Below are 13,322 nucleotides of genomic sequence, written 5' to 3'. Positions count from 1 at the left end.
CCTCTCGGAGTCGTCTAGGAACGTCAAAGCCTTTCCCTTTCTCTCCCCTCAATTTCTTACGCGGAGCAGGTCCGGGGAAATTGTGGTACTTTTACTGTTTTCCGGCGTTACCTCTCGGAGTCGTCCAGGGACGCCTTAGTCTCTCTATCCCTTTTCTCCCCCGTTTTCCGTCTTGGAATTGAGTCCGGGAAAGCGTGGCTCTTTACTGTCTTCTCTGACGTCCCTCTCTTGGAGTCGTCCAGAGGCGTCCCTCAAAGCGCTCGCTCTCTCTCTCTCTCTCTCTCTCTCTCTCTCCCCTGATTATGCAAACGAAGCCGCCCCTCCTGCCCGGCGACCTTTGTTAGGGATGACCCGGGTACGTGAGAACGCAAGGTCATTTGTTTCCTTTCCAAACCTTCATTTTCTCGGACCCTAATCTGGCATTGCACTGCGCAAGCGTCCAGTAGGGGTTTCGAACTTAGTCTCAAAGGCTAGGCAGGAGGCTGTCGTGGAGGGAAGAAGGGGCGGTTCACGAGTTGGGGCCCCACACTAGGACCAGTTGTGTAAGCAGTACTGCGGTAGAATTTTACGATTTGTGCTTGTGTATCGGGTAGAGAGAGAGACCCGTGGTTTAAGTTCAGGTTTGAGATCTCCAGAAATTAGTTTGTGATTTATGAATGAGAGAAATTTTGTGTTAGTTAAGGATACCTCGATCACTGAAGGAATTTTTCTCTTCTATTTTTCCTCTTTCTTTCTCCCCATTGTCCGTTCTCCTTATGTGTGTGTACGTTCACCCCTACTGTCTTTAGTGTGCTTCGTTAACGAGAAGAAAAAAAAAATAGTCAAGTAATAGAGGGAAAATGGGAGCTCAAGCTACTAAGCAGTCAAACTGGACTCCTCCCAGCGATAAGGCTTCCGCGGAGCCTTTCCGCTCCGGGGAGGACTCTGATACCCCTCTTCAATTTGTCCTACTAAACTGGAAAGGATTGAAGGGAAGAAAGGGACTCTCGAAGTCCAAGCTAAGAGACCTTTGTAACATCCCGTGGGTCGCTTTTACCCACCACCTAGAGCCAGCCTCCAGATGGCCACCCCACGGCTCTTTTAATCTCGTAAAGATACAAGCTCTTAAATCCTACGTGGCTGACGAGAGGCCCCAGCAGCTATACTATTTAAATACCTTCGTCGAAGCCCGCGAACTATTTCAACGACAGCAAGCCCAAATTGTCCGTCAAATGGCCGTTCTAAAACCAACTGCCCCCCCCCCCCCATATGATGAGATTAGAGCCCAGGAGGAACAATTGGATAGGACCCTCGTTCCCTTCTACTACCCCGAACCACGAGCCCCCCGACCGCCAGGACCCGGGGCAGGAGATAGATCAGGAGCCGGTGGGGGGGGGTGCGGGACCGAGAGCAGGCATAACAAATCCACCCGCCGTGGCCCCTTCCCAAAACACGGGACTGAGGGAAGACACAACGACCTCACCCGCTGCTGCCCCTTCTCAAAGCATACCAAGTACATCGTCGTCCAACCCTTCCTCAAATGCACTCAACCTAGAAGAAGACCAAGTAAACTTGGATCTTGGACCCCTACTCAACGGGCAACTTCTAAATGGAGGCAGAGAGGGACCCGTCTCCAGTAGGACTAGAAACAGGGATAATCTGCAGATTGGAGAAATAGAAGGTGCCTTCCCTCTGCGGGCATTACCTATACCCCCAGTCAGGGCAGGAGACCCACCCCGCATGGTTTTTACTCATCAGCCTTTCCTTACTTCGGACTTAATGAATTGGTCCGACAAGATGCCCTCCCTACGAGACGACCCCGACAAATGCCACCGCCAAGTGGCCACCATTTTCTCCACTCACAACCCTACATGGGCAGACGTGCATATGTTGCTTGGGGCCCTTTTTAATGAGGCAGAAAAGAGAGAAATACTAGCAAATGCGGGAGAGGCTTTAACCCGAGAAGACTACCAACCAAATCGTCCCGCCTCAATGGCCCCACTGACCGCACAGACGATACTTAATGACCCTGACTGGGACTATAACACAGACAATGGCATATGGGGTTTAAAAATTTTCAAAAAGGCCATCTTAGATGGAATCAAAGCTGCTGGTCAGCGAACCGTAAACTGGACAAAAGTCCAAGCCGTCCTTCAAGGGCCAGAAGAACACCCATCCGACTATTACTCCCACTTGGTTTCCGCAATAAAAACCTGGGGTGGGATAGACCCGGAGAGCCCCCAACATGAGGTCATAGTTAAAGGCGTCTTCAAGGACCAAGCAACGGCGGATATAAGGAAAGCCCTAAACTCACACCTGGGGTATGATGGAAAGACTATAACCGAAATTCTTTCCATTGCCAAGTCAGTCTTTAATTCACGAGACGAGCGGAGAAAGAAAGATCAAAAGCCCGACTCTCCGCGAGTACTAGCATATGCAGGAGGGGTCCCCCCTTACAAGGACAAAACCAAACCAAGGGGACCCGACTCCCGAGACCGGCGGGTTTGTTACAACTGCGAGGAAATAGGGCACATAAGAAGATTTTGCCCCCTTCTAACAGAAAATACAAGGTCTGAATACAGAGACTTAAAACCATACAGGCCAGATTATCAAGAACCTCCCTACCACAGGCCCAGAGAATCAAACTCCCCACATGGACACCCTCAACCCACGACCCAGACGCAATATCGTGCGGGTCCTCCCCCTCCACAACCGAGACCCAGGAACCCCACTCAAGACCCTCAGAATCCCTTTAGATCGGCCACCCGCACCATCACTTCAGCTCATGAAATGGTGATGGACGAATACCAACCGCATTGACAATTAGAAGCAGATCCCGCCTCTTTCTCTTTTCTTTGTCCGGTCCTACAACTGTCATCCTCCGACCCAATCTGCACAATGCAAATCGACGGACAGTCCTACGATTGCCTTTTGGACACGGGAGCCACCTACTCCACCCTCACCAATAGCCATTTGACCCCCGGGGAAGAAACCAGAACCGTAATGGGACTGGATGGAATCCCTCGGAACTGCCCTCTTTCCAGACCTGCGAAGGTTTCTGTTGGACCACTATCTGTTAAACACACCTTCTTATTGACATCTAGCCCCGTCAATCTCTTGGGGAGGGATCTGCTCTGTAAATTAAATGCCACCATACAATGTGGCCAAGAAGGGATTTATTTACACATGCCAAACGAATCCCTTTTCAGTTTTCAAGGGGTCCTACAGGAGGCCCACACTACAACTATTGATCTTTCACCCGAATTACTAAGTAGCGTTTCCCCTTCCTTATGGGGAACCGAGTCAACCTCCGTCGGACTCCTTAAGTCCGCGATACCAGTAAAGATCAACTACAAGAAGGATCTACCTTTCCCTTCCACTAAGCAATACCCACTTCCTCCAGATGCAATAGATGGACTGACCCCAATGATTGAAGAATTCTTGAGGATGGGAATTTTAGTCCCCTGTGCCTCTCCTTGTAATACACCCCTTCTTCCTGTCAAAAAGCCTAATACAAACCCCACCAAATGGCGCTTGGTACAGGATCTCAGGCTCGTGAATTCCTTCGTCATCCCCAGACACGCTGTAGTTGCGAATCCACACCACCTTTTAAGCACCATCCCGGAGGGAACTGTGGTCTATTCTGTCATAGACCTATGTTCCGCCTTCTTCAGCATCCCCGTGCACCCGGAAAGCCAATTCCTCTTCGCTTTCACATGGCAGACAGGGCAACTAACGTGGACCTGCTTACCCCAAGGGTATGTAGAATCCCCGGGCATTTTCTCATCTATACTACATCAAGATTTGTCAGACGTAACCCTACCTGGAGGTTCTGCCTTGAGACTTTACGTTGACGACATCTTACTCTGCGCATGGGACTTAGAATCCTGCAAAAGGGACACTATAGCCCTCCTAAACATACTAGCACAAAAGGGACATAAAGTATCCCCAAAAAAGATACAATATTGTAAGAAGGAGGTTAAATATCTTGGCCACATCCTAGGAGAGGGCACCCGCGCACTAACTACAGACAGAATTGAGGCGATAACCAAATTACCCCTGCCAAAAACTAAGAGACAACTCCGAGGTTTCATTGGAATGAGCGGATTCTGCCGAGCATGGATTCCGCGCTACGGAGAATTCACTCGCCCCCTTACAGCAATGACACACGACAATGCCCCGGATCAATTACAATGGTCTGCAGAGGCGCTTGAAGCCTTCGAATCTATTAAGAGAGAATTGAGAACTTCACCTGCCCTCGGACTCCCGGACTATAGACTACCTTTTTCTCTATACGTGCACGAAAATAAGGGAGTAGCTTCGGGTGTCCTAACACAACAATTTCAAGGAAAAAATAGGCCTGTCGCTTATTACAGTCTTCAGCTGGACACTACTGTACTAGGAAACGTAGGATGCCTTAGAGCTGTAGCAGCTGCAGCCCTGCTGCTAGAAAAGGCACAGGAAACTGTCCTAGGGCACGAACTAACTGTGAACGTTCCCCATGCTGTCGCTACCCTCCTTAGCTTGCAAGGATGTCAATGTTTCACAATACAACGCTTAAACAGATACGAGGCCATCCTCCTCAGTCCATCAAACGTCACCATAAAAAGAGTAAACTCTCTCAACCCTGCAACCCTTTTGCCCCTCCCTGACGACGGCACCCCGCATCACGATTGTTCTCAAATAGTCCGCCATGTGGAGAAACCACGGGAGGACCTTGACTACCTTCCTTTAACGGACCCTGACCTCATTCTGTATACTGATGGGAGCTCCAAGGTTGTGGGAGGGGAACGGAAAAGTGGATATGCCATAGTCACCGACAGCGAAATCTTAGAGGCACGACCTGTCCATGCCAAATACAGTGCGCAAGCGGCTGAACTGATCGCCCTGATCAGAGCTTGTGAATTAGGAGCAGGGCAAAGAATTACCATCTACACAGATTCAAAGTATTGCTTCGGGTTAGTTCATGCCACAGGACAGATCTGGTTACAAAGGGGTTTCTTGACTGCAGCAGGTACCCAAATTGCACATGCTACCCTAGTACAGCGCCTCATGGACTCTATCCACCTTCCTGAAGCTATTGCAGTAGTACATTGCAAGGCACATACGAAAGGGAGGGACTCAGTCTCAACAGGAAACCGGCGTGCCGACCACGCAGCTCAGGAGGCAGCCCTCCAGCCCCTCTCTGCAGATAATGAGTTCCAAGGACCGCAAGTCTTATCAGATGTAAATTTCACTGAGATGTACAAAACTGCGACCCCAGAGGAGATTGAAAAGTGGGAGGAACAAGGGGCCCACTCAGAAAATGGCATTTGGTATTTTCCGGATAAAAGACTCATAATGCCCAGGCTATGGGTACCCAAACATTTGAGGGTTCTGCACCAGTGCACCCACTGGGGAAGAGAAAAACTTATCGACACAATGCAGCGTTGCTGGTATGCCCCAGGTCTAGCTCTTGCCGCTAAGGCTGCCGTAAAAAATTGTCACACTTGTCAGAGTTTTAATCCAAAACATACCGCCAGGTGCCCACCGGGGGCCAGACCATGGGCTTTCGTTCCATTCGAAAGCCTTCAAATAGACTTCATAGACCTGCCCCCTTGCCAAGGCTATAAGCATGCTTTGGTCATCATTGATCAGTTGACTGGGTGGGTGGAGTGTTTCCCTACTCGCAGGGCAACTGCACACATTGTCGCAAAGATTCTAATACAAGAAATCATACCCCGCTTTGGAGTCCCCAGACACATAGACAGCGACAGGGGTTCACATTTCACATCAGATATAATCCAACAAGTCGCCAGCGCCCTGGGGGTTAAATGGAAGTTACATACCCCATATCATCCTCCTTCCTCCGGACAAGTGGAAAGGATGAACCAGCAGCTTAAATCACAACTAGGAAAACTTTGTAAAGACTCCGGCATCAAATGGGTCAATGCTCTTCCACTAGTCTTGCATAATCTAAGAGCATGCCCCCGCGGAAACCTAAAACTATCTCTTTACGAATTACTATTCGGAAGACCCTCCCCAGTATATAACACCCAGTTTCCAACATCAGAGTTAGAGGTGGGCGAGTCAGAATTAACTAAATACGTAATACAGCTCCAGAAGCAACTCATTCTTCTCCACAAATACGCCGCCTCAGGCCAAAACATTCCTTTAGATGAGAACATCCACCCGTACCAACCGGGGGATTGGATACTGGCAAAAACTTACCATAAGGTACCCCTACAGCCCACGTGCGAGGGCCCCTACCAAGTACTTTTAACCACTCCAACTTCTGTTAAGGTAGCAGAAAAGACAGCCTGGTTGGACCACACCCGCTGCAAACCCGCATCGCCACCCGAGCCCACAACGGACGACTCGCCCTACAACATACCAGCCCGACCAACAGACGACGACACCAGCATCGAGGAGGACCAACAGAACGGACCATATCGGGGCACGAATCAAGCCCAACAGACCGGACCAGATCGGGGCACGAATCGGGCCCAACAGACCGGACCAGATCGGGGCACGAACCGAGCCCAACAGACCAGACCTGACACTTCAGCCCATTGGACCTCCGAAATAATCACAGCAGCCAACCAGGACGACCAACCCCCAATTCGCCTCAAACTCTGTAAGACACACGCTCCGCATTTGACAGCTCTGCAGTTTGACAGCTCTGTTTGACAGCTCCGCATTTGACAGCTCTGCAGTTTGACAGCTCTGTTTGACAGCTCCGCATTTGACAGCTCTGCAGTTTGGCAGCTCTGTTTGACAGCTCCGCAGCCTGACAACAACCGCTATTCGCAATGGCAACTACCATACCCACTCTGCTTGTCCTTTCTATTACCTCTGCTCTCTCTCGACACACCATAACCACACACGGCTCATGCCCAGGATTACAAATGGAATACAAATATCTCGACTTTGGAATTGTTGATATGGTGAAAAGAGGGACACCGGACCGCCTGGGAGATTTTGATTTCTGCTTGCCCGAAACCCGCGTTCTCCTTCGACATGCCATATTACCGACCCTCGCTATTCACCAAACGTGGGAACTTTTTATTCGCTCGCCCTCTTACATGCCGCTGGGCAAACTCATCCTCACCAGGGATGGCCCTTGGAACCGAGCCCAGTGCCTCAATGGTTCTTACGTACTCTTTTCTGATGGTACACCCAAACAAACTCTGAACTGGACACTCCTGCACATCGGTGGCGGTGAGTCAGTTTATACTGACCGGAATCACCCCACAGACCGCCTAATTCATGGGTTTTACTGTCAATGAGTGGATTCCACCCCCCGCCAAACCATTCTACAAGGAGTTTGCCTCCGAAGGTACTGCTGCGTCTGGGACATCGGACTCGCTTCCGGTTGGGACGGGAAAGCGTACCTAGAAGGCTGGCATCACTCCGTTACACCTCCAGCAGAATGGGACACTACCGGACCCCAAAGGTGTGGAGGTCTCGCCACAAACCTCACATACCTGCTCCGCCAAGACCCCCTTCACCCCGCCGGTACCACACCTCGACAAAGGGGGGAACTGTCAATATCCGAAAACCCCCAACAATGATGACTTCTTGTCCACTTGGCATTCCAACACCTACGTAAAACTGATCTCTCAAATTGCAAAACAGACAACAACCAATGAGTGCTGGATTTGTGCCAATGCTCCCGCACACCTCCACAGCGGCATACCATTTCTTGGAGTACCCCTCACCTTGCAACAACATCTCTCCGCTGACGTGCAATCTTGGAACCTGACTGCCGTGAACTTGACTCACCAATACATCTACCTAACCGGACCCACAACGGGTGACCTTTGCCGGAAGTTCAGCGGGAATGACAAAGTTATCGGCGAAAGCACCTGTAAGTACACCGTTGACATTACTTTAAACGGCAGGATTACCCTATGGCACCAGGGCAACCCCTCTATCCACCCCAGTTTAATGTCTGCATGGAAACGCGTAATGAGCTTACCTGACTCCTGGAACCCCTCCCCGGTCTCCCAGTGTTTCTTCCGGGCCTTCCTCACTGGCCGCATAGACTTGTGTCTACAGGGGTTGTTCTGGGTTTGTGGCCACCGCGGCTATGTATGGGCCAGCCCCCACTCCCGTGGCACTTGTTATCTTGGACTAATTTTACCTGGAGTTCGGGTCACACAAGATCTGCCCCCCGGAAGGAAACGCAATAAGAGGGCAAAGGACTTATCACAACTCTCCGACGTGGCAGCCAATAGTGAAACTTATGGCCGGGCTCTTTTCCCCGCATATGGAGCCGGCTCCAACCACGTCGATATCCTTAAATTAACGGATATCCTGTTAAACTTCATGGAGGAGTCCAATGCGGCTACCCAATCTATCCTGACGGAATTAACGGAAGTCAGGCAGACTGCGATTCAGAACCGCCTTGCTTTGGACTACGTTCTTGCCTCGACAGGAGGCGTTTGTGCCCTTGTCGGAACCGAGTGCTGCACCCACGTGTCCGATCAAACCCTTAATATTACTGGACACCTTAACAACATCCATAAACTAACGGACGAGCTTAAAGACATCCAACATGAAGGACTGTCAGATACCCAGTTGTGGAGCTGGCTGCCTGGGTCAGTCTGGATAAAACAACTCCTAGGGAACGGACTCCTGATCCTCATTACTGTAACCATCTGCATTGCTGTCTTCTGCTGCGCAATCCACTGCTTCCCGATGTGCTGTCAGACTTGCGGCTCTTGCCTTCCGATTCTTCGCCCACGATCAACTACCACCTACAGACCGCCAGCACCAGGAACTCAGGCAACCTCCCTCGAAATGGGACCCTTGAAGAACTTCCAAAATCCGGATTCTAGGTATGACATGTCAGACTTTTATTGATTGTGCGGAGAGAAGGATTGTGCGGTTTTCCTACCTTCGCAATCTTATCTCCGAAGGGGGGAACTGTCGCCGGAAATCCCCCCCCTCCATTGACATGTGTACCGCACAAGCACCACACTCACACATACACTCATCTCCCCTCCCTGACCCTAGAGATGTCCTTTTAGAGGGCCATCTCTTAAAAGCCTTCCGTAAATAAGGAAGCGCTAGTCTGACAGCTTTTCGCCATAGCGCTCCGCTTCGCCCTATTTTTATTGTGAGTAGACCGGCCGCCTGAACTCTAGGTCAAACGGCGGCCACGCTGGTACTGCAGGCTGCAAGCGTCTGTTCCCTCACCTTTTGACAGCTCTCAATACAATGTTTCCGAGTTCAATTGACCGTGACTGATTTAATCAAGATGTAGCAAGTTGCTTCCGAAAGGAGAAAGTACTTTGAACTTCAAGGACCATATTCTTTATAAATTCACCAAAAATCAGCCGTACATCGGATTTTCATCGGACCACTTTTATTTGACTACATATTACAAGGACTATCAAAGGGGGGTGACCTGATACAGGGCAACCATAATCCTTTGACCGAGCGGTCACGTACTCTGCGACTCTTCCCAGCGGACGTGACAACCTTGATGGCCATCGTGATGGGCTCAGACAGAAGGCTATCAGGGACACAATAACTTGCATATTTTGGTGTATTCCGCGCGGACTCTCACAAAGGGCTCTGATCGGATTCCCCTCAGGGGGCAGGAAACTTCGCCCTTCTCTTTTGTTCTTAAAATGACTCATGTGGGGAAGGGAGAGGAGGCTCCGGCCAGGTTTCAGGACACTCGGATTACCTGTGTAGCCCCTCCTCGACTCCTCCTAATTTTAATGTAATCATGATGTAAATATGATGTAATTCTGGGGGGTGTAGCTTCGGGGATTAGCAACTAATAAAAGTTAGGGTCTTCTTTTGTTCGGGGCTTCCATCTTGCTTCACTTCGTGGGCGGTGGGAGTCCTGTCGCGACAGTCTTTTTCCTTAAATAAAGACCGAGCCTACTGGCTGCTGTTTTGCTCTGAATTGCGCTGGTCGGTGTCTTCATTTGTCCAAGAGAGCCCTTGGACTTTCCCGCAACAGTTTGCACTGCGTCTTGTGTGCAGCGTGCGTTTCGTAAAATTCCTATTTCAGGACAGCCTTTGAATTCTTTTGTAAATGTTAAGCAGCAGCACTCAGAGCCTTACCATCAATTTATAGATAGATTAAAAGAATCAGTCTCTAGGCAAATAGACAATGAGATAGCCCAACAAGAATTGATGAAAAAATTGGCTTTTGAAAATGCAAATACAGACTGCAAGAAAGCATTACAGTCCATAATACTTCGCCCTAAATTTGAATTAGCGGATCTGATCCAGGCGTGCTCAGACGTTGGTAGTAATACCCATACAATGTCTTTACTTGCTACTGCAATCCAAGCCAATAATAAACTGGGAAATTGCTTTAATTGTAAGCGCCCAGGTCACTTTGCTAAGCAGTGCAGGGCCCCTGGTGGAGGCGCTCATAAGGATAGTACTGTCAATAATAAAGCCAGACCTTCTAAGAAATGCCCGAAATGTGGAAAAGGCTATCATTGGGCAAATCAATGCAGGTTTCAGGGAAACTCAATTTCGGCCTTTCTCTCGGGCCAGGAAAATTAGAGAGTTGTTCGCCTTTAATTTCCACTGCCAAAAAAGTCTCTAAAAATACGCCTTTTGAATTTGCAATCGATTTGATCAATCAAGAGACCAAAGACACTGCATTACCTGGTGACATCCTGTTCATGCCTAGCCAACTGGCAGGCCCATTACCTTCCAAAGTCACAGGTTTAATCTTACCAAAATTTTCTGCGGCAAAACAAGGTATTCAGGTTATCCCAGGAATTTTGGATCCTGATTATGTGAGCACAATCATGGTTCAGTTTTGGAGCCATATGCCCATGCAATTAAGGAAGGGTGAGTCTTGGGCACATTTGGTGGTGCTCCCTTCTCATCCTACTGCTTCTATTGTAGATAATAATTTGCACGAGCTCTCTTCTCTTCCCCCACAGCTTTTAACTGTAATCCAGCACATTGGACGACAGAAGTTTCTTCGTAAGTATAAAATTAATGGCAAAATTTTAGAAGGTTTAATTGACACAGGTGCAGATATTTCTGTGATTTCCAGTAGCGGCTGGGACCCCACGTGGCCCCTTGAATCTGCTCCTGCAGTTTGGGGCGTGGGTGGTAACCAGACTTCTTACAAAAGTGCACAGTTCCTATCTGTCTCTCTGCCTAATAGTTCTGAAACTATTGCATGTATTCAGCCCTGTGTGCTAAAAATCCATCTCAACTTGTGGGGCAGAGACTTACTGGAACAATTAAACGCTACCATCCAATTGAATGAGTAAGTTTGCTCTTCCACTTAGCTGGAAATCCAGCAACCCTATATGGGTGGAGCAATGGCCTCTTACAAGTGAAAAATTAATTGCGCTAAGACAGCTGGTTCATCAGCAATTATTGGCAAATCATTTAGAATCTTCAGTTAGCCCTTTTAATACCCCTGTTTTTGTTATTAAAAAGAAAAATGCTAGCTGGAGATTTTTACACGATTTGCGGAGGATAAATCAAATCCTTGAACCCATGGGGCCTTTGCAGTGTGGTCTACCTAATCCAAATATGATACCACATTCTTATCAATTGGCTATAATAGATTTGCAAGATTGTTTCTTCTCCATCCCCCTACAGGAGAAAGATCGTAAATTCTTTGCCTTTACTGTTCCTGTATTAAATAATAGTCAACCAACAGAGAGATTTCAATGGAAAGTTTTGCCTCAAGGAATGCTAAATTCCCCTACCATGTGCCAATATTATGTCAATCAAGTCCTTCAACCCTTTCGTTTACAGTATCCACACCTTCTGATTTACCATTACACAGATGACATGCTTATTAGCGGATCAAGCCTCCCCCCTCAATGGAAACGTGATTTGATAACTTGCTTGTCACGTTATGGTTTGAAAATTGCTCCAGAGAAAGTCCAGGAAACTTCTCCCTTTCAATATTTAGGTCACAAAATGATAGCCAGTTATTCTATTCCTATAGTCCCTGAACTACACATTCCAAAAACAATGAAATATGTCCAGCTGCAACAATTGCTGGGCAATGTTAACTGGATAAGATCTTATTTTAAAATCCCTCTTGAAGTTTTACGGCCGCTTTTTTCAGCTTTAAAAGGCCATCAATTACCTGGTGAGCAAATCACTTTGACTTCTTCTCAGCACAAAACTGTTGCCCAGATAAAAGAAATCATGCGTACTCATTGGGTTGATCGAGCAATTCTTAATGTTTTGCCCGATGTAGTCATAATGACAGATTCTGTCCAACCTTTTGCAGCCATTATCCAGATAGGACCATCTAAAGTCCATATAATTGAATGGCTGTATTTACATCATACGCCAAAAAACACGGTGACACCTTTATTGGATCTCCTTGCTCAGCTCATCAGCAAGGGACGCCGTCGCTGCAAAAGCCTATTCGGCGTTGATTGTCGCCAACTTATCGTGCCTATGCCTTTAGAACAATGGGAAACTGCTCTTTCCAATAGTATGGATTTGCAGTGTGCTCTTGCTGATTTTGTTGGTCAAGTGGATTACCATATCCCACCTGACTCTCGCCTGCAAATGAACAAACAATTTTCCCTGTCTTTCTTTTCTATATTGTCTCCTGTCCCTTTGGACGCTCTAACTGTCTTCACTGACGGAGCTCCCTCTAGGGGAGTAGTTGCTTGGCAACAACATAGGGAGTGGCACAGCCTGTACACTCTTCCACAAACGTCTGCTCAGCGCTCTGAATTGGCAGCTGCTGTAAAAACTCTGCATCATTTTTCTTCAGAACCTATTAACTTAATAGTGGACAGTCTCTATGTTTCAAATGCTATAACCCGCCTACAAGGCAGTTATGTAAGTCCTTTATTGGATGACAATTTATTGAGCCTCTTCCTGTCCTTGCAGTTACTTCTTTCTAATCGTACTTGCCCTTTGTTTGTGGTACACATTCGTTCCCATCAACCCTTTCCAGGTTACATTACTGAAGGTAATGCAAAAGCGGATTCTTTGCTTAAGGTTTTACCTGTTTCCCCTATTGAAAGTCATGCTTTTCATCATCAGAATGCAAAAGCCCTTACCCGCCAGTTCCAGATTTCATTGGAAGCGGCACGTGCAATTATTCAGCAATGTCCTCAATGCTCTAATCAGATTGGCCACCCCAGCCCTGGTGTAAATCCCCGCGGGCTGGAAGCCAACCAATTGTGGCAAATGGATGTAACTCATTTTGCCCCTTTTTCACCCTGGAAATTTTTACATGTTTGCATTGATACATTTTCAGGTTTTTTGTATGCCACCCCTCAAAAAGGTGAGCAGGTTGAGCATGTTTGCAATCATCTTATTCGTACCATGTCTGTTATGGGCAAGCCTCATTCTCTAAAAACTGACAATGCCCCAGCATACTG

Source organism: Podarcis gaigeae (genome assembly GCF_964106915.1).
Source record: "Podarcis gaigeae genome assembly, chromosome: W".
Lineage (NCBI taxonomy): Eukaryota > Metazoa > Chordata > Lepidosauria > Squamata > Lacertidae > Podarcis > Podarcis gaigeae.
Note: the sequence above shows the minus strand (reverse complement) of the source record.